The sequence below is a fragment of the Myotis daubentonii genome, chromosome 18, assembly GCF_963259705.1.
Source record: "Myotis daubentonii chromosome 18, mMyoDau2.1, whole genome shotgun sequence".
NCBI lineage: Eukaryota > Metazoa > Chordata > Mammalia > Chiroptera > Vespertilionidae > Myotis > Myotis daubentonii.
Window position 1 is genome coordinate 6,779,243 of NC_081857.1, and position 19,362 is coordinate 6,798,604.

Sequence of the window (19,362 nt, forward strand, 5' to 3'; positions counted from 1 at the left end):
TACCAAAAGAAAGACCGAAGGTCTAAAAATCAAGAAGAAAAAATTACTCAATAGAAAAAAGCTATATAAAAATTGCTGTATTAAAGTTATCAGATATAACCTATACTAATAAAAAGGTAATATGCTAATTAGACTGGGAGACCTTCCAGACATCCTTCCAGACAAAGCCATGGTGGTGGGGCTGAGGCAGAGGCGATTAGGGGCGATCAGGCCAGGAGGGGGGGGCAGTTGGGGGCAATTAGGCTGGCGGGGGAGCAGTTGGGGGTGAGCAGGCTGGCAGGGGGGGCAGTTGGGGGCAAGCAGGCCAGCAGGCAGAGTGATTAGGGGCGATCAGGTAGGCAGGCAGGTGAGCGGTTAGGAGCCAGTGGTCCAGGATTGTGAGAGGGATGTCCGACTGCCGGTTTAGGCCTGGTGGTATCGGGCCTAAACTGGCAGTCAGACATCCCCCAAGGGGTCCCAGATTGGAGAGGGTGCAGACCGAACTGAGGCTCCCCCCACCCCCCCGTGCATGAATTTTGTGCACCAGGCCACTAGTGTTAAGATAAATAGGTTGTGACAGATGCACCCAAAGGTGACTCTCAGCAAGTCACATCCATGTAGAATCCTCTCCTCTTGAGTGTGGGCAGAACTGTGACTTGCCTCTACTCAATAGAATTCAGCAAAGATAATGGGATGTCTCTCCCATGCTCACATTATATTATACAAAAAACAATCCATCTTAGCAGACAGGACCAAGAGATCCCTCCCACCCCCCACCCCGCTGGCTTTAAAGAAGTAAGCTGGCATGTTTTGAGAGGGCTTGTAAGAGGGCTGCGTGGCAAGGAATGTAGTCTAGTTCTAGGAACTGAAAGCAATCTCTGTTGACAGCCAGTTAGAAAATACAATCTCAGTCCTATAACCACAAGGAACTAAATCTGCCAACAACCACCTGAGTTTGGAAGAGGACTTCAAGCTCCTCTTCTGTGAGGCTCTGAGCTGAGGACCCACGTAAGCCATGCCCAGGCTACCTGACCCATGGAAATTATAATATAGTAAATGTGTATTGTTTTAAGCTTTTCAATTGTGGTGATCTACTTTATATAAGAAAAGGACTGAAATATGCTATATATTTTTAAATTTTGGTGATTGGTTATGAAGCAATAGGTGATTATAATTTCTACTGTATTGAAGAAAATAGATGACAAATTATAGAGCCACAACTGAGAATTGGGAAAAAAATGTATTTTTAAAATACAGTAAAGACATCAGAAGTCAAAATCACAATGACTGAAATTAAGCACTTAAAATGTTTTAACAGCACATTAGAAACAACTAGAGGTAAAGGCCAGGTTTGGGGAGGGCTGAATGGAGGAGGGCAAAGGAGGAGAAAATGGGGAATATCTGTAATAGTGTCAACAATAAAAAAATCAGTGAGTTAAAAGCATCTCAGTAGAAATATCCAAACTGAAATACAAAGAGAAAAACATTGCAGAATATGTAAAAGAGCAGACAGACCCCAGTGAAAAGGTCTAGCATATGTGCATTTGGAGTTCCGGGTGGATAGAATAAATAGAAAGCATCAGAATCAGTATATGAATAAACAATTGCCAGTTTTCTAAACCTGAGGAAAACCAAGACACAGATTCCAAAATCACTCTGAATTACAAAGCAGGGTATATAGACATACATTCCACACAAATGCATGTAAGCATATCACGTAAAATGGCTAAAAAATAAAAATTTAAAAGTGTCTTAAAAGTAGAGAAAAAAGAGATGCATTATTTTCAAGAAATAATAATAACATTTTAAACCGACTTCTTAGTGGCAATAATGGGAAACAGAAATCAATGAAATGACATCTTCAAAGTGCTGAAAGAAAATAATTGCCAAACTAGAATTCTATACTCAGGGAAAATATCTTTTATTAAGAAAGGCAAAACAAAAACAGTTTCAGACACAGAAAAAAATGAAAGAATTCACTACCAGCAGACCTGCAGTAAAGAAATATGTAATGGAGTTGTCCAGGTAAAAGGAAAATTCATCTTAGATGAAAACAAAAATTTTAAATAATTAAAATGAATATAAAAGAAAAAAGAAATACACAAGCAAATGTAAATTAATATTATACTTAATTGATATTATTCAATAATTAGTGAGTGTCTTGTGATTTTAAAAAATTTATAGAATTAAAATAAACAACAATAATAACATTAGAGTAAGACAAATATAATGTGAGATACTTTTATTGTACCATTTCATCTTTCTCTTAAAATGTAACTGTAAAATAACCATTAAAATGATATATGAGTAACAAATGGAGAGGACAAAATAAAAATAATTGATTGCTTTAAAATAAGACAAAAAGATGAAAGAAAATGTACACACACATAAAAGAAAAAAAATAGAAAACAAATCCCAACATGGTATATTTAAACCCAAGTATATCAGTAATTTCATTAAATTTAAAATGTCCATTTTATTATATGTAAAATAAGAATCCAATTAGTAGATAAAGATTGTCAGACTGGATAAGAAAACAAAATCTGTTTATAGGGACACACCTTACTTATCAGCAAGATGGAAAAGAGTGGAAAATACTAGTATATCATGCAACCACTAACCAAAAGAAATGTATGGCTTTACTAGTATGTTAATAAGATTTCAATTTTAAAGAATTTATTGAGGCTATTTTGTGACCTAACATATAATCTAGCCTGAAGAATGTTTCATATATACTTGAAAAGAATGTGTATTCTGCTTTTTATGTGTATTTTCCATAAATGTCAGGTCAAGTTGGTTGATACTATATTTCAAGCATTCTGTCTCCTTACAGATTCTCTGTCTAGTTGTTTTATATATTACTGAAACATATTTCTTGAACTCCAGCTATAAGATGAATTGTCAATTTCTCCTTTCAATTCTGTCATTTTTACTTCATGGACCTTGGGGCTCCATTGTAAGGTTCATATACATTTATAATTTTATATCTTCCTAATATATGGGCTCTTTTATCATAATTAAATATTTTCCCTGTTTCTAGTAATATCCCTTGTCTGAAAGTTTATTTTGTATAATATTAATATAGCCACTTCAGATCTCTTATGGCTATTGTTTGCATGGTATACATATTTATAAACCTTTACTTTCAAAGTATCAAAAATAGAAGACAACTCCCAATTGTCTTTGATTTTAAAGTATATACCCTGTAGACATCATATAGTTTGATCTTGCTTTTTAAAATCCAATCTGACAATTTTCCCCTTTTGATCAGAAGATCTAATGCATTCACTTTACTATAAATGATGATGTGATTGGATTAATGTTTTCCATTTTGCTCTTTGTTTTCTGTTTCATGTCTCATTCCATTGTTTCCTTTTTTACTGCTTTCTTTTCTGTTAAAAGATACTTTTATTGTACCATATTCATCTTTCTCTTGATTTTATAGACAAAAATTTTAGCAGTTGTTTCATGTATATTTAAATTATCACAATCTAGTTCAGGTTTATACTGATTTTACTTCAATGAATATAACAACTTTACCCCAATACGACACCATTTCCTTCTCTCTCTCCTGGTGTTATCATATATATTACATCATCATTTGTTATGAATAAAAAATACAGTGTTTTAATTACATAACTGCTTTAAACAATGTTATGCTTTGTTAAAAAATTAAGGAAAGAAAATACACTCCTATTATCCTCATATGTTTCATAGGTAGCATATTTTATTTTCTTCATTCTTTCCTGTGGATCTGAGTTACTGTTGATCATAATTTCCTTTTAGCCTGAAAAACTTCATCTTGTATTTCTAGTATGGAAGCTCAGCTCATAACAAATTCTTTCAATCTCTGTTTATCTGAATACACCTTTATTTGCCTTCACTTCTTGAAGGATCTTGTTGCTGACTATAGAACTTTTTGTTAAAACATTTTATTTTTATTTTGCCAATTTAAATTTTTTCACTGTATTCTAGCTTCAATTTCCTTCTGCTAAGAAGTCAGCTGTTAATCATTTTGTTTTTCCTCTGTACATGATAAGTCAAATTTCTCTATTTGTTTCCAAGATTTTATCTTTGTATTTGGCTTTCAGCAGTTTGATTCTGATGGGTCTACACAGGGCTCTCTTTTCATTTATCCTACTCAAGATGCATTGAGCTTGTTGGATCTACTAAGTTAATGTTTTTCATTGAAGTTGAAAAGTTTTCAGCTATTATTTATTCATTTTTTCTGCCCCTTTATTTCTCTTTTCCTGGGAATCCCAATATACTTAAGTTGAAAAACTTACTTTGTCCTACAGGTCTCTGAGTGTCTTCATTATTTTTTTGTGTGTCTGTTCTTCAGACAATTTCTATTGACTGATTTTCAAGTTCACTGATTCTTTCTTCTATCTCAAATCTTCTGTTGATATCACCATTTCAGCTACCATAATTTTCAACTCTAGAATTTGCTTCTTTTTTATAGTTTCTATTTCTCTTTTGAGATTCTCTATTTGCAGGGCCAGTGCCATCAGATTTTCCTTTTTGAACATAGTGTCCTGTAATTCTTTCAGTATATTTATAAAATCTGCTTTTGTGACTGTTTATTAAAGCCAATATTCAGCCTGTTCAGAACCAACTTCTATGAACTGCTTTTTTCCCTGAGTTTGGGTCACACTTTTGTTTCTTTACCTGACTTTTAATATTGGGTCAATAACTGAGTATATTGTAGCAACTCCGGAAAATTTATATTTTTCAAATGTCATCATTGTTCTTGTACTTTTTAAATTGCTTTTTTCAACTTAATGCGGAACCTGCTGTGTATGGATGCTGATGTCTGCTCAGTTCCCATTGTTTTTATTGCTTAGCCTGGCTTCCCAGGAGTTTCCCTCTGACTCCACAGCTTAGTGGTTAGCCAAGGCTTTAGCAGAGACGGTATGTAAACATGTAGAGCCCATAAGGTTTGACCTTGTGCTGATCAACCTGTGTCAGATTGTGGGATGCATTCAAAGTGCCAGCCAGTTCTCACTCAGCTCTCCCTTAGCCAAGTGTTCTCAGGTCTCCCTTGTGCATTCGCGTAGTCTCTCTGCAGCCAGAAATGTGCGGGGAGCTTATCTCAGCCTTCCTATAGCTCTCTTATCTCCAGGACCTTCCAGTTAAATTCATGGCTTATTTGCTGCTTGGCCAGAACCAGGACAACATCATAGAGGCAGAACTGTGGGTTTTCTCTCTCCCTTTCCAATGGGCTCTGCCACATTGAGCCAGCAGAGCTGTAGGTTTTTGCCCAAGCACCACTGCAAATATAGACTGACCTCTCTGGCACAACAGCTGCTGGTTAACACCGCCAACCCTGAGCTGACTGTTTCTACCCACTGCACTGTGGGTGGGAGAGGGTGTGGGAGCTATGATGGCGGCACCCCAAGACTAAAAGGCTACAGACTCTTGCTTGTTACTTATGCTCTAGCAATTTTCTGAACATACATTTTTCTTAATTGGTTATCTCCTTTCAGTCAATTTCTGGTACCCTGAATATATCCTTTATTTCTCTACCTTTTTTTTTCAGAAGGACCTTGAAAATGTGTGTAGGAATATATCCTAAATTTGTTAGAGGAGGAAGAAATATATTGTTCAGATAGAGGCAACACTTAACCAGATGTGTGCACTTAACCAGAGATTCCAGGCTTTAATGTATCTGTTCAAAGATATGAGAGTAGCTCTGACAGTCTGCTCAGTTGGTTAATTAAAGTATGGACTCAACAGTTAAGAGGGTCTGCTCTCTGCAGCCGCTGATTGAATTGGGAAGGGATAGAGGAAACCTACAGTTCTGCCTCTCTGATGTTGTCTTGGTTCTGGCCACGCAGCAAATAAGCCATAAATTTAACTGGGAGATCCTGAAGATAAGAGAGCTGTAGAAAGGCTGAGATGAGGCCATTGAATTGATTAAGTAGGGAGTGACATGGGTAACAGCAGTAATCAGAATTGCTTGCTCTCGGAGCTCTTCAGTGCACCCAGTTGAACATGGCCTTGGTAAGACTGAAATAGAAAGGCAACTGAATCTGTATAACAGTAATGATACATTTTTTAAAATCTCTAGGTCTTGACTTGAGTCACACCCCATGGAGAATCATGGTCCCTCACCTAATGCCTAGTCTAGAGCCAGTTCACATCCCAGAACTCCTTAAACGGCCATATCCCACTGAGGGTTTAGTCTGTGGCTTTGCCACAAAGACATATTATAAATGTTCTTTGTAGGCTCTCTTAAAGGAACCTTCACTTATTTGATGGACACTACCCTGATCTGACACTCATCCTCTCCATAGTAAATAACATAGATACAATGTACTCAATGAGAGTCCATTTTTAATAGAGATTGAGAATTACAATATGTATATGTGGCAATGTCAACGGGTCTGTCCTCACAGACACACGACTACCCCTTTGTTTAAGGGCTCTAGTCAGAGAACTGTTAGAGGCAGCGATGATTCTCCATTATGGTGAATCAAGTCAGAACTCTGTCATGACCCCATGGAGGATCACAGTGCAGAATCCTCAGATTTCAGTAAAAGAACAAAACCAACACTTTGAGAAATGGCATCTAAATTACTTCTGAGTCATGGTAAAAGCAGGTCACTTGACCATGTGTCCTGGATGCCTACTGTGAATTGGTCTGACAGGTACCAGCAAGCCCAATCATCTCCATGTCCACCACCCTCGTTCCAGCTCCTACGGGGTTTCCACTGGAGTGCTGCAGCCACCTTTCAATTGACCTTTCTGCTTCCAAACTCGCTCTTCTCCAATTCACTTTCCGCATTTCAATACAACATTTTGAAAAGCACATAGGATTGTGCACAGTCTCATCCTCTATTACCTTCTAATGTCATCTCTTCCTTGAATTCTCAAGGTGCCGTCTGGCTTTCTTTCAGTTCTTGCTTAAGTTATTATCATTAATGTATGAAGTCCTTCACTCATGTGTTTTTCTCCCTGCCTTAAATTCTCTTCCTGAAATTCTCCTAGTTGACTCATATTTATCTTAAAGATCCAAGCATCATTCCTCAGAAACAACATTTAGATTTATCGGACTAGCAAAACGGGCCCCCTTTTATTATTTGCACTCATAAGAGTTTTATCCTTGTAGTATTTGTTTTTGTTTGTAATAATGTATTTATTTATGAAGTCATTTGTTTGAAAACTATATGGTGTGCTGGCTGTGCAATGCACAAGGACGCCTAATCAAGAAGAAGAGTAATGGATGAAATCCAGCCCACAGACCACTGACAGGTCATACAGTGTGGTATGGAGCTCTATTTATCCATATGAAGAGATGCCCTTTTACTAACTGCAAAAAAATATGTTGTTTACTCACCAAATGGTATGCACATCTACCTAAAGGAGGTTCCTTTTCCTAATTTGCACAAAGATACCCAATGGATTTGCTATAGCTCTATGTGCTCCTTCCTTGATAAACCCTGTGAGAGCAATCACCATTTTAGTTTCTACCATGCAAGCTGCTCTTGGGAGTGAGTAACCAAAGGCAAAGTTTTGTTCTACTAAATGCCCAAGTTCCTAATCAGGACCCTGGGATATAGCCTCAAGTGATTTCTCTGATGCTTGTTGTACCCTGGAGTAATTCTCAAGGAGAAGTCCCTAGAGTTCTGGATCAAATGGGTCCTGTGCTCTTTCAGAAATAAACAGACAGAGTTCCTGGAATGGGGGTTTCAAGAGGTCTCAGCTCTGAAGGAAGAGCCTCTCAGACCAGAATAGTCGATGATCTGATCCTTGTGTTGGTCACCACACCCTGAGCTTCCTTCTGGCACTTTGGATATGCCAAACTGCTAGCTTGAGGTTTTCAGATTCTGCCTTCTAAGCCTCTTAGAGAGAGTCCTATCTCTGTTCTTCTTCTCCTTTTTTTTTAAGTTTTGATGCACCGGCAATTCGGATAATTAACACACATTTATCATAGACGCTTTGGAAAATTCAGGAGACAGTGGAAATTTACTCATAATTATGCAAAATCATGCACTTAGCATTTTTAAAATATCTTCCTAACGAAGGCATATCAACTTCTGTGTACCAGGGCTACATGCATCGGTATCTCAGTTGAGATAGAAAGAATATTTCCAACCCCTATTGAGTTATTTCAAGAGCAAGGCCAAAGTGAAGAGGCTGGGTTCCTGAGTTAGCTCTGCCATGAACTAAATGTGTGATACTAGGCAACTCCTTTGTCCTTTTCTGGAATTAAGTTTCATCACACTCCTAAAACATATTTTTGAGTGGTAGATGTATTAAGACTTTAAAGAATGAAACCATGAAATGAAAAAAATATATAGAATTTCTACCATCTTTTTAGAAAAAAGAGCTATTCACCAAAAAGTCAGGTTAAGGATTACAAAACCATATTAATTATCTATGTCCCTTCTTACTGATAATGGCTTGGCAATATTTATTTCATTCATCATGTCTTTCTGTGCTGTTCATTTATGTCCTTTTTCCTCTGGCAGTCTCTCAATTTCTGCAACTTAATGAACTTTATCGACTTGATCCTTTCCCATCTACCTGTATGCCAGATTTTCTCTTTCCTTTGTTTGAGTGTTTCATATGCTCCATTTGCCTGAAAATAAAATGAATAAGAACTTCGGATGACAGGACACAGATTATGAACAGATTTTTAACATTGTCAGTAGCCTGGGATAAAATAAGACCATAGACTACAAGTTAAGACCATACCCACCAAATTGCAAAAAATTCAGGGTATCTTAGATATAGTACAATGGAAACTCCAGTTTCTTACTGGAGAGAGAATATGTTGATACAATCATTTTGGAAAACACGTTGACATTACCTGCTAAAGTGAGCATGCTTTATGAACCAGCAATTTTTTCATTAGATATGTAACCCAGAAAAATGAAAGAGACACATGCAAGAGGTTTAAAACAGCTTTGTTTATAGTAGAAAAATGAAACTGAAATAAACCAAATGTTCTTCAAAAGCAGAACGAATATTTAAATTGAAGTCAATGCTCATGATGAAGTATTTTAGAGCATTAAATGAATTAATTATAAAGCCGGGATAGGCAAACTACATCCATAGGCCAACTACCTGTTTTTATAAACAACTATTTATTGATTACCCATTTGTTTATGGGATATATGTTTACATACTGTTTATGGCTGCTGTTGCACTATATCAGCAGAGTTGATTAGTTGCAACAGAGACTGTGTGGCCTGAAAACACTAGAATGTTTTGTAATGTTTCTTCCAATCAACACTATCATGAACACTTTTTTTGAGGTGTAATATTAAAATTTTTATTGCAAAATGTCATACATTAAAAAGAGTATATAAAAATGTACATTTTAAGAAAAAAAAATAGCTCATGCCCAGGCTAAGAAATAGTACAGCACCATAAATCTAGAAACCTCATATATCCTCCTTTCAAATATTTCAAATATATGACAAATATCACTATCATCAATTTTAAGTTAAAGCATTTGCATGTTTTTTAAAAAACAGATTACCCCTAAACAATAAATTATTTATTAGTGCCTTCTTTTGAACGTTATATAAATGGGACACATACATACGTGTGTGTGTGTATGTGTGTGTATGTGTGTGTATCTGTTTGTGTGTTTTCTTTTTTTTTAATATATTTTATTGATTTTTTACAGAGAGGAAGGGAGAGAGATAGAGAGTTAGAAACATCGATGAGAAACATCGATCAGCTGCCTCCTGCACATCTCCTACTGGGGATGTGCCCGCAACCCAGGTACATGCCCTTGATCGGAATCGAACCTGGGACCCTTCAGTCCGCAGGCCGACGCTCTATCCACTGAGCCAAACCGGTTTCGGCAAGTTTTGTGTGTTTTCTATTACTCAGCAGTATGATTTAGAATTTGTGCCATGTTTATTTCTAGAAATGTAAGTATTCCCTTTAATCTGTAACATGAGTCAGAAACCCAGGTACATGCCCTTGACCGGGAAGCAAATCCTTTGATGAGTGGGCTGATGCTCTAACCATTGAGACACCAGCCAGGGTGGGTAAGTGATTTTTAATAGAAATGTATTTGTTTCACAGAAGTTTTAAACTGTATTGAGATTTTTAAAGTGTATTCAGATAAAGTTGTTCATAATATTTTGTGTCTGAAATTATGTCCCTTTATTAATTTATAATAAAGATTATTTATGTTTTCACTTGCTTTTCTTGGTCAGTATTACTAACAGTTTACCTAAAGTTTATAAACTTTTACATTTGTGAATCTTCTCTATCTTTGCCTCTCTTTTACATGTCATTAGCATATGTTTCATCACTATTTATTATTGCTTTTTCCCTTCTACTTTCTTTTCTATCTTGTTTTGATAACTTCTTAGGATGAGTGCTCAACTTACAACTTTTTAGCCTCTTTATAAAATAACAAACAAGCACTTTAAATTATAAACTTCCTTCTAATAATGTTCTAAATACATTGTGTACTTTTTAATACTGTGAATCTTTTATTACTGTTTAGTTCTAAATATTTCATAATATCCATTATAAGTTCCTCTTTGAACTATCAGTTAGATTATCAAACACTTGCAATTTTTCAAGTTATCATTTTTGGTGACAATTTCTAACTTAGTCACACTGTGACCTCAGAATGTGGTCTATATTTTAAGAAAATACAGTTCTAAGAAATTTTTGAGACCAACTTCATAAACCATATGGAGATGGCCATTTTTCTTTTAATGACTCAGGTATACTTGAAAAGAATGGTTTACCTCAAACTTTTACATCATATTGCTCAAACTTTCTGTACCTTTACTTCAAGTTCTAGGACTAGTCTTCCAAATCACTTGATTCATGAAGTTTTGAACTGGGTCTTTGTGATACTGGATCCTTGTTCTGGAGAGTGTTCACCATAGATCAGGGAAGTCTCGGGTGCAAGAGAAGGTATTGACCTCTTTATCTTTCAGCCCTGAGATCCTCAATGAAGAAAGTCAACCAGACAGAAGTAAGAGTTTGATTTTCAAGGTCTCTCCAACTTCCAAGAACATCAACTCAACATTCTTTGTGGTGTTTCTTGCCTTGTATATCTTTTATTTATTTATTATTTTTTAAAATAAATCTTTATTGTTCATATTACAGTTGTTCCTCTTCCCCCCCCATAGATCCCCTCCACCCAGTTCCCACCCCACCCTCTGCCCTTACCCCCCACACTGTCCTCATCCATAGGTGTACGATTTTTTTCCGGTCTCTTCCCACACCCCCCACGCCCCTATTCCCCCCAGAGAATTGTCAGTCCACTCCCTTTCTATGCCCCTGATTCTATTATATTCACCAGTTTACTCTGTTCATCATATTTTTTATTCACTTGATTTTTAGATTCACTTGTTGATAGATATGTATTTGTTGTTCATAATTTTTTATCTTTACCTTTTTCTTCTTCCTCTTCTTAAAGAATACCTTTCAGCATTTCATATAATACTGGTTTGGTGGTGATGAACTCCTTTAGCTTTTTCTTATCAGTGAAGCTCTTTATCTGACCTTCAATTCTGAATGATAGCTTTGCTGGATAAAGTAATCTTGGTTGTAGGTTCTTGCTATTCATCACTTTGAATATTTCTTGCCACTCCCTTCTGGCCTGCATGGTTTCTGTTGAGAAATCAGCTGACAGTCGTATGGGTACTCCCTTGTAGGTAACTGACTGTTTTTCTCTTGCTGCTTTTAAGATTTTCTCTTTGTCTTTTGCCCTTGGCAATTTAATTATGATGTGTCTTGGTGAGGTCCTCTTTGGATTCCTTTTGTTTGGGGTTCTCTGCGCTTCCTGGACTTGGAAGTCTATTTCTTTCACCAGATAGGGGAAGTTTTCTGTCATTATTTCTCCAAATAGGTTTTCAATATCTTGCTCTCTCTCTTCTTCTGGCACCCCCATAATTCGGATGTTGGGATGCTTGCAGTTGTCTCAGAGGCTCCTTACACTACCTTCATATTTTTGGATTCTTTTTTCTTTTTGCTTTTCCGGTTGGGTATTTTTTACTTCTTCGTATTTCAAATCTTTGACTTGATTCTTGGGATCCTCTTGTCTGCTGTTGGATCTCTGTATATTATTCTTTATTTCAGTCAGTGTATGCTTAATTTCTAGTTGGTCCTTTTTCATATCCTCGAGGGTCTCACTAAATTTATCAGCGGTTTCTAGAAAATTCTTGAAAAACCTTATAACAGTGGTTTTGAACTCTATATCCAGTTGTTTGCTTTCCTCCATTTCTGTCATTTGTGTCCTGTTTCTTTGTCTCCACATTTGTTATGCTTCCCTGTGTTGATAGAGTGGCTTTGCGTGCTAGGTGTCCTATAGGGCCCAGTGGCTCAGCCTCCCCAATTAGCTGGGGTGGACACTCTTGGTGCACACCTTTGTGGGCTGTGTGCACAGTTTTGTTGTAGTTAAGCCTTGATTGTAGTTGGTATCACTGGGAGGAATTGACCTCCAGGCCAATTGGCAGTGAGAATCAGCTGTGTCTACAGTGGGAGAACTTCTGTTCTGGAGACACCCTTCTGGGGCAAGACTTGCTTCAGTGGGGCTTTGGTGCTCACTGAGTCTGCCCTCCGAGTGTGTCCCTTATGGATCTGAGGAGTTGTAATCTGGATGGTCCCAATCTGACCACTGGGTACATAGGCTCTTGGATCTCTAAGGAGGTGCTAATTTAGCCTCTGCTTGAGGCTACCCAGCAGGAGCTATGGAGAGATCTGCAGATTCCTCTTTCTTGTTTGGGTTTTGGAGGTTCCCAGATGAGGCCCAGCTGTGAAGCTGCTGTGGGGCCTTGGACCTTCTTTTGGATGTTCTTGGTCTTTCTGACCCAGGTGCAGTTTGTTAGGTAATTTTAGATCTCAAAGGGCCAGCCCATTCATATGCAAAAGCCTCTGCACACAGCTTGGGTGGGGCGGGGGTCTCAGGGAATCAACAGGGCGGAGCAAACAGCTATGGCTGATCCTCAGTCCTGCCCTAAGGGACCCCAGGTCTCAGTGTCCTGGTAATCGCTGCAAGCACCTCTGAGAGAAAGCCACCCTCGAGTTCCGCCTGCTGCCAGACAGTCCAGTTTCTCCCCGTATGAGTCTGGGTCCCCAGAGACTCGCCCGGAACTGGAGTCAGGGCCGTCAGGAGCTTGAGACTCCCTCCCGATTGCAAAAGACACCTGCGTCCTCCGTTGTCAGCCCTTTTCGCGTGCGCCTCCGTACCTCTGCACTTTACTTCCGCACCTCCTCTGAGTCTCAGTGTGCTTTTCTCTTTCCTTCTAGTTGTAGAATTTCCACTCAGCCAGCCTTCCTGTGGTTCTGGATGATGTCTGTTTTGTCTTTTAGTTGTATTTTTGAAGTGGTTGTGCGAGGCAGCAATTTCAGGTGTTTACCTATGCCGCCATCTTGCTTTCTCTTGCCTTGTATATCTTAACTCTGGCTGGCAATGCCATTAGGGTGACTATTACCTGTATTGAGCATCACCTCCACATCCCCATGTAATTCTTTCTAAGTGTCTTCTCCACATCAGGGACTTTCTACTCCCTGGTCATTATCTCCCACATGCTTGCCAGTCTCATAGGCCTGAGCCAATCCATCTCTCTGGAGGGCTGTGGGTCAGCTCTTTTTCTTCCTTGGTTTTGCTATCACGAACTGCCTTCTGCTAGCATTAATGGGGCATGACTGCTACGTGGCCATCTGCAACCCAATTTCCTTAGTCATCATCATGAACTTAGTCTGTGCCATAATGACACCCTCAGTCTGTGCCACAGGGTTCTGGCTGTGGCTATTTTCAGTCTACCCCTTTGCAACACATAGATGGAGCATTTCTTCTGTGGTGTTCGACCTGTGCTGGATTTGGCCTGTGCTACCCCAGTCACCAATGATATCCTGACCTTAATTATCAGCCTCTTGGCCATCACAGTTCCTGCCACATTCCTCTTTATCTCTTATGTCCTCATTATTTCCGCCATTCTCAAGATTGCCTCAGTGGAAAGCTGGAAGAAGACCATTAATACCTGCACCTCACACCTCATATGGCTGTGTCTCCATTGCCTACTTCAAGCCCAAGTCAGGAAACACCAAAGGTCAAGATCAGATAATCTCAGGGATCTACTCTGTCACACCTTTGCTGAATCCTGTTGTGTGTATTATGAGAAACAAATATGTTCAGGATGCTCTGTACAGAGTGGTGGCCAGGAAATCCCTTTCCTAAGATGAAATTCCTACCCAAACAGGCATTCATGTCTTCCAAACGAAAGCTTTAGGTAAAGTTACAAAGCCCGGTTTTCAAGAGATTGGTGAAGTCTCATATATTATAATCAGGGCCAGGGCAAAAGTGAAGCTGGGGTAGCCTCTAATAATTCACTCTCACTTCCTCAATTGTTTTGTTAACAAAATACAGATCTGAAGACAAACACCCACAGACCTTATTCCAGGAGATGGTGACAAGGTCAGAGTGTGAGCTAGTGTTCATCTAAAGCTTACATTTAAAGTGACGGTCCACTTTGCTGAAGTATAAATCACATTAAAATTGCAACTCACTGAATCTTCTTTTAACATAAACTCAAAGTTTGAACAAGTGGTTACTAGAAAGGAAATTGTGCAAAAATCTAATTGCCTTGTGTTTTAATAAGATAAGCAAAGCAAAAATATAGATATGTTTTAGGAAATGGGTTTAGAATGAGCTAAAAACCTTCTAGAGAGAACATTTTCAAACAACCCACTGCAAGTCTCCTGTCACATGTGGATTCCAGAGGAAAGGGAATTAGGGAGTAGGCATGGGGATAAGGGGAGTTAGTGGAGCTCTGGCCATGTGAATACAGCTCACATGACTTGGTCTGAATCTTTGCTTCTGCTGGCTGAGGATAAGCCACATGAAGAAGTCCTTGTAGGGCTAAATGTCTCCCTCATGGACATGACCCCCTGTGGCCATCTTTGTTGGCATCCATTGAGATTATTCCGGTCTTGTTGTGTTATTAATTAACGTGGTCTCTGCACTTCATCTTCCTTGTGACTGCTCTAAGTACACTTGCTTTCTTTCAGCTACTTCTTGAGGTCACTTGTACATTCAACTGCATCTGTGGCTCCGTAATGGAGAGAGCTATCCACCCAGATGCTTCACGTACCCTTTTCTGCTCCACCATGATTTAAGCCTTTCATAAGAGTCTCTTCTGGAAACTGAGAGGCATACCCCTTTGCTTTTATCAGCTTCCTCTGCCTTTCTTACAGTGGTATTTAGCTGGGAGGTGTTAGATTAGGCCTTCTATATCCAACTATCTGTAATGTTGTCTTCTCCACAATGCTCATGCCTTATTTATTTATTTATTTTGATTTGGCAGAAAACCTAAATTCTTCAAACTCTATATTTTATATTATGCATATAATCCCATGCAAAGTACTTTAGTATTTAGGTTTTAGATATATATATATATATATATATTCACTCTTTATAAACTAAAAGAAGCTTTCCTCTGTAGAAAAACTTACTAAGGTTAAAAAATATTTCAGCTTTTAAGACAAATGTCTTACCTATGAGCTAAGCTTGGGAATTGTTTAAAGCCAAAAGAGGAGGAGATCACTAGGTTGTAAGTGTAAATACGGAAGTGTGTGGCTGGACCTAGAGGTTCTCCAACATCATGAGTGACAAAAAGCGGAAAGAGAGATGACACTGGGAGGGGAAAAGTAAAAAGTATAAAAACTATGAGAGGATGTGTCTTGCCTCTTGGTTTCCAAAAAAGAACAATTATTATTTGGGTTAAATGTTACCAATATGGCAAGCACAATGCTTCACAATCGACCATTAATTTTGGCAGTTTTGACTCACAAAAATATCCTTTCTTTAATGTAATTTTATTTCTTTAATGTGACCTTTCTTCCTTTCTTTCATTCGTCCACCCACCTCTCTCTCCCTTGCATGTCCACTCCCTTGATCATTGAGCCCTTAGGACATCAGATTCTGGTCAGCATCAAACTGTCTTAAGAACAAAGCCTCATGTGTCTTAACCGCTGAAACAGAGATTTGGTCAAGCAAGAGACAACATCTTGACTTCAGTTGTGTGTCACCCGCAGGCTCATGAAAGCAGAATGACCTGTAGACCACGACCTCATGATACCAGGCAGAACAATGACATGGCTGGCATCCTTACCCTAGCCCTAATCAATCAATAGAGCCCCAACCCCAACTCCTTTAGCCACTATGATTAACTTTTCCCCTACAGAACCCAAACCCTGAAAGCCATTAGGGAGCCAGGTCTTTGAGCATTAGCTTACTTGTGACTCCCAGCTTGGCACCATTTTCTCAACTAATAAACCTCTACTTTCTCTCCTGCAAACTTCTATTTCCAACTTGTTGGGCTTTGATGCTCACAGGTAAATGGACCCTTTCAGTGTGGTAACAATTTTGGCACCTAGTGTAAGGCTCCCTTTGCCCGGGGGGTTGGGAAACCCCAGCCCAGGGCTTGCCTCCAGGCCCCTGCCTGCCAGCTACCTGACCTGTTGTCTCAGAGGCAGAGACTGGACTGTGGCTCATGACTGGGCGCCCCCTGACTTACAGTGCATTTGTTTGCAGCATAATAAACAAAGTATGTTCATTATGGTTTTCGAAATCAAGGATTTCTTCTGTAAGGTTTTGTGAGTGATAAAGCCCCAAATAAACCTGAATGGGAACAGGGAGAGAAACAGTTCCTGAGAAATCTTAGCTAGTTTGTTTGATCTCATGGGGAAACCCAGCAAGAAAGATTATTTGTCTAGGTTCCCTCTTCCAGACTCGGGGAAACTTGGCGGGAACCAAGAGGAAGAAATCTTGTAAATTTGTTTTGCTAGTCTCTCTCTCTCTCTCTCTCTCTCTCTCTCTCTCTCTCTCTCTCTCTCTCTCTCTCTCTCTCTCTCTCTCTCTCCCTCCCTCCCTCCCTCCCTCCCAGAATCGAGGAAACTTGGTGGAACCAAGAGGTCTTGTTTATTAGTTTGCTTATTTGTTATTTGTCTGAGTCTCATGTTCTGGGAACGGGGCCAATCTGACAGCATTTCAGCAAACCTGGAAGGAGTTGGCAGCAGAAGCTTGTCCCAGCCTAATTCGAGGCAGCTGTTTGTCTCCTAGCCACCAAACTGAGTGGGCCTCGTGTTTGTCTCCTCTGAGTAAATAATACTCAGGGTATGAGACGTAGCACAAGTTTAGGCCACACAACTTTCCTGCTCTCTCTCTCTCTCTCATTTTTTTTATATTTTGTTTTATTGCTTAAAGTATTAGAAAGAGTATTACATATGTCTTCTTTTTTTTTTCCCCCTTGACATTCCCCCGGCCCCTGCTCTCTTGTCTATTGTGTCTGACTTGTTGCTGTTCAACTTGTAGAATGTACAACTCTCTACTCACTAGCAACTATCTAATCCTAGAACTTATCCAACATTCCTCGAGCTAAAATAAGTAAATGTTTTTGTTCTAGGCCTTAATGATATGGGTAACTCCACCTCTGTAACTCGATGTAGCCCCCAGGGCTATATATTACAGAACTGGGAAACATTTAGCTATGGGACCATGAAGAGAAAAGGTACAATTTTTTTATGCAGACTAGCATGACCACAGTATTCCTTAGACTCAGAGGAACACTCGCCAGAGGATAAACACAGCTAGAGATCTCATATCTCCAGGCATCCATGTTAATGTATCAGAACAGACCTCTTCAGAGAAAATGTAAAAATTTGGTACAAAAGACAGGGAAATCAACTGAGCCTATTCTGTTGGATATGAAGCAATTGATTTCAGCATCAGTTTTTGCCACCTCACCTCCCCCCTGCCCCCTATTGGGAATAACAAAGTTGCAGTGCAGGCAACACCCCCTTCCCTTCTGTGGGTATTCCAAAACTATAAATACAGGAATGGCTTCCCCTTTCCATACCAAAAGGGGTACCCAATTTGGTCAGGAAACTTCCCCAATCCAGGCATGGCAATACTCTTCAAGACAGATGCCAATAAGAGAGCAGAATGCAAATAGCCACCCAGCAAGAATGCTTTGGGTATACATTTCTTTCTCCTCCTCACACCTCACTAGCTGGAGAAATACTGTGCTGCATACAGAGAGGAAAGTCTCTTTAAGAATGGGAAGTCTCTTTGCTTCTATCTTTACTTCTCATAGACCAGCCTGGATAGACATTCAGCATGCTACTCTCCTGACTGCTGAAGAAGACAAACCATTTTAGAAAAAGCTAGACAGGGGGCTAATCATCTACACCAAGCATGTCAATCTCACGGCCCGTGGGCCGCATGTGGCCCACAACAAATATTTTTGTGGCCCAGCCAATATACCAGTATGTAAGGAACATTTTAATAAAAATTTCTTAACTTATTTTTTACAATATCCTGTTATACATAATCTCTTTATATAAAACCCTAGTGACCATTATGACCGAACAACCAGAACGACTAGAAAAACCGGAACTACCGGTAGACCAGTCACTATGATGAGCACTGATCACCAGGGGGCAGACACTCAACATAGGAGCTGTCCCCTAATAGTCAGTGTACTCCCACAATAAGAGCACCACTCAGCTGACCGACCTGTCCCAGTGGTCCACTCCCTCAGTAGTCCTGCAGGTCCAATTTCCAAAGAACAGGCCAGGCACCGACAGACCAGCGCCGCTGGCATGATCCTGACAGTGCTGCCGACCTCCTGGAAGTCAGCCTCGGGCACCGTGGCCACGTCCCCACCCTAGATGCTACGCAAGGAAGAAAGGATATAAAAGCGGCCCCCAGGAGGCTCCCGACAACCAGCGTGAACATCAGCAGGATGGATCCGGATCCCAGACCAGCAAGAGCATTCCACCACCTGCCCGGAGGGCTGATCATATCCTGCCCTCCCAACCCCCTTCAGGACCTCACCCATGCACAAATTCGTGCACCAGGACTCTAGTTACTAATAACGAACTACAACATTTGCTATTGACTGATTACTATAATTGTGTTGCATTCATTTCCCTTATGGGCCTTATGCACAGGCGCCTCATTTCTCTCCACTAATACTAGCGGCGAATATTTTAGCAGCTGATTGCCACGTCATTAGTCTTGTATTGACTTGTTTGGTGTGCGCAACAGGAAATATTTCACTTTTGAAGAACATGAAAAATAGGTTTATTTGCATAACGCTTATTAATTTGTGCAGCTATTCAGTATCTGGTAAGTTAATGTTCAAGAAAAAATATTAATTTTTATTAAAATGTTCTATTATTTTATGTTAACGATGACTCATTTGTTTCAGCCCTTTGTATTCAGCATGTCTCTATCGAAATAAACCTGTTTCTATGAAAACTGAAGCTTTTGTTATTTTTTGTGACCCACATAAACTTAAACCTTATTTATTTGCCCTGTGTTAGCCTTTGAGTTTGACATGCTTGATCTACACAATAAAAACCCTCAATATTTGATTAGGGCTGAAG

The 19,362-nt window shown here is 39.3% G+C and overlaps 1 pseudogene; it reads left to right on the forward strand.

Annotated features, from left to right (window-relative positions):
- Positions 1 to 13,329: 13,329 nt before the first annotated feature.
- Positions 13,330 to 14,149, forward strand: LOC132221075 (olfactory receptor 10J1-like; annotated as a pseudogene).
- Positions 14,150 to 19,362: the final 5,213 nt, after the last annotated feature.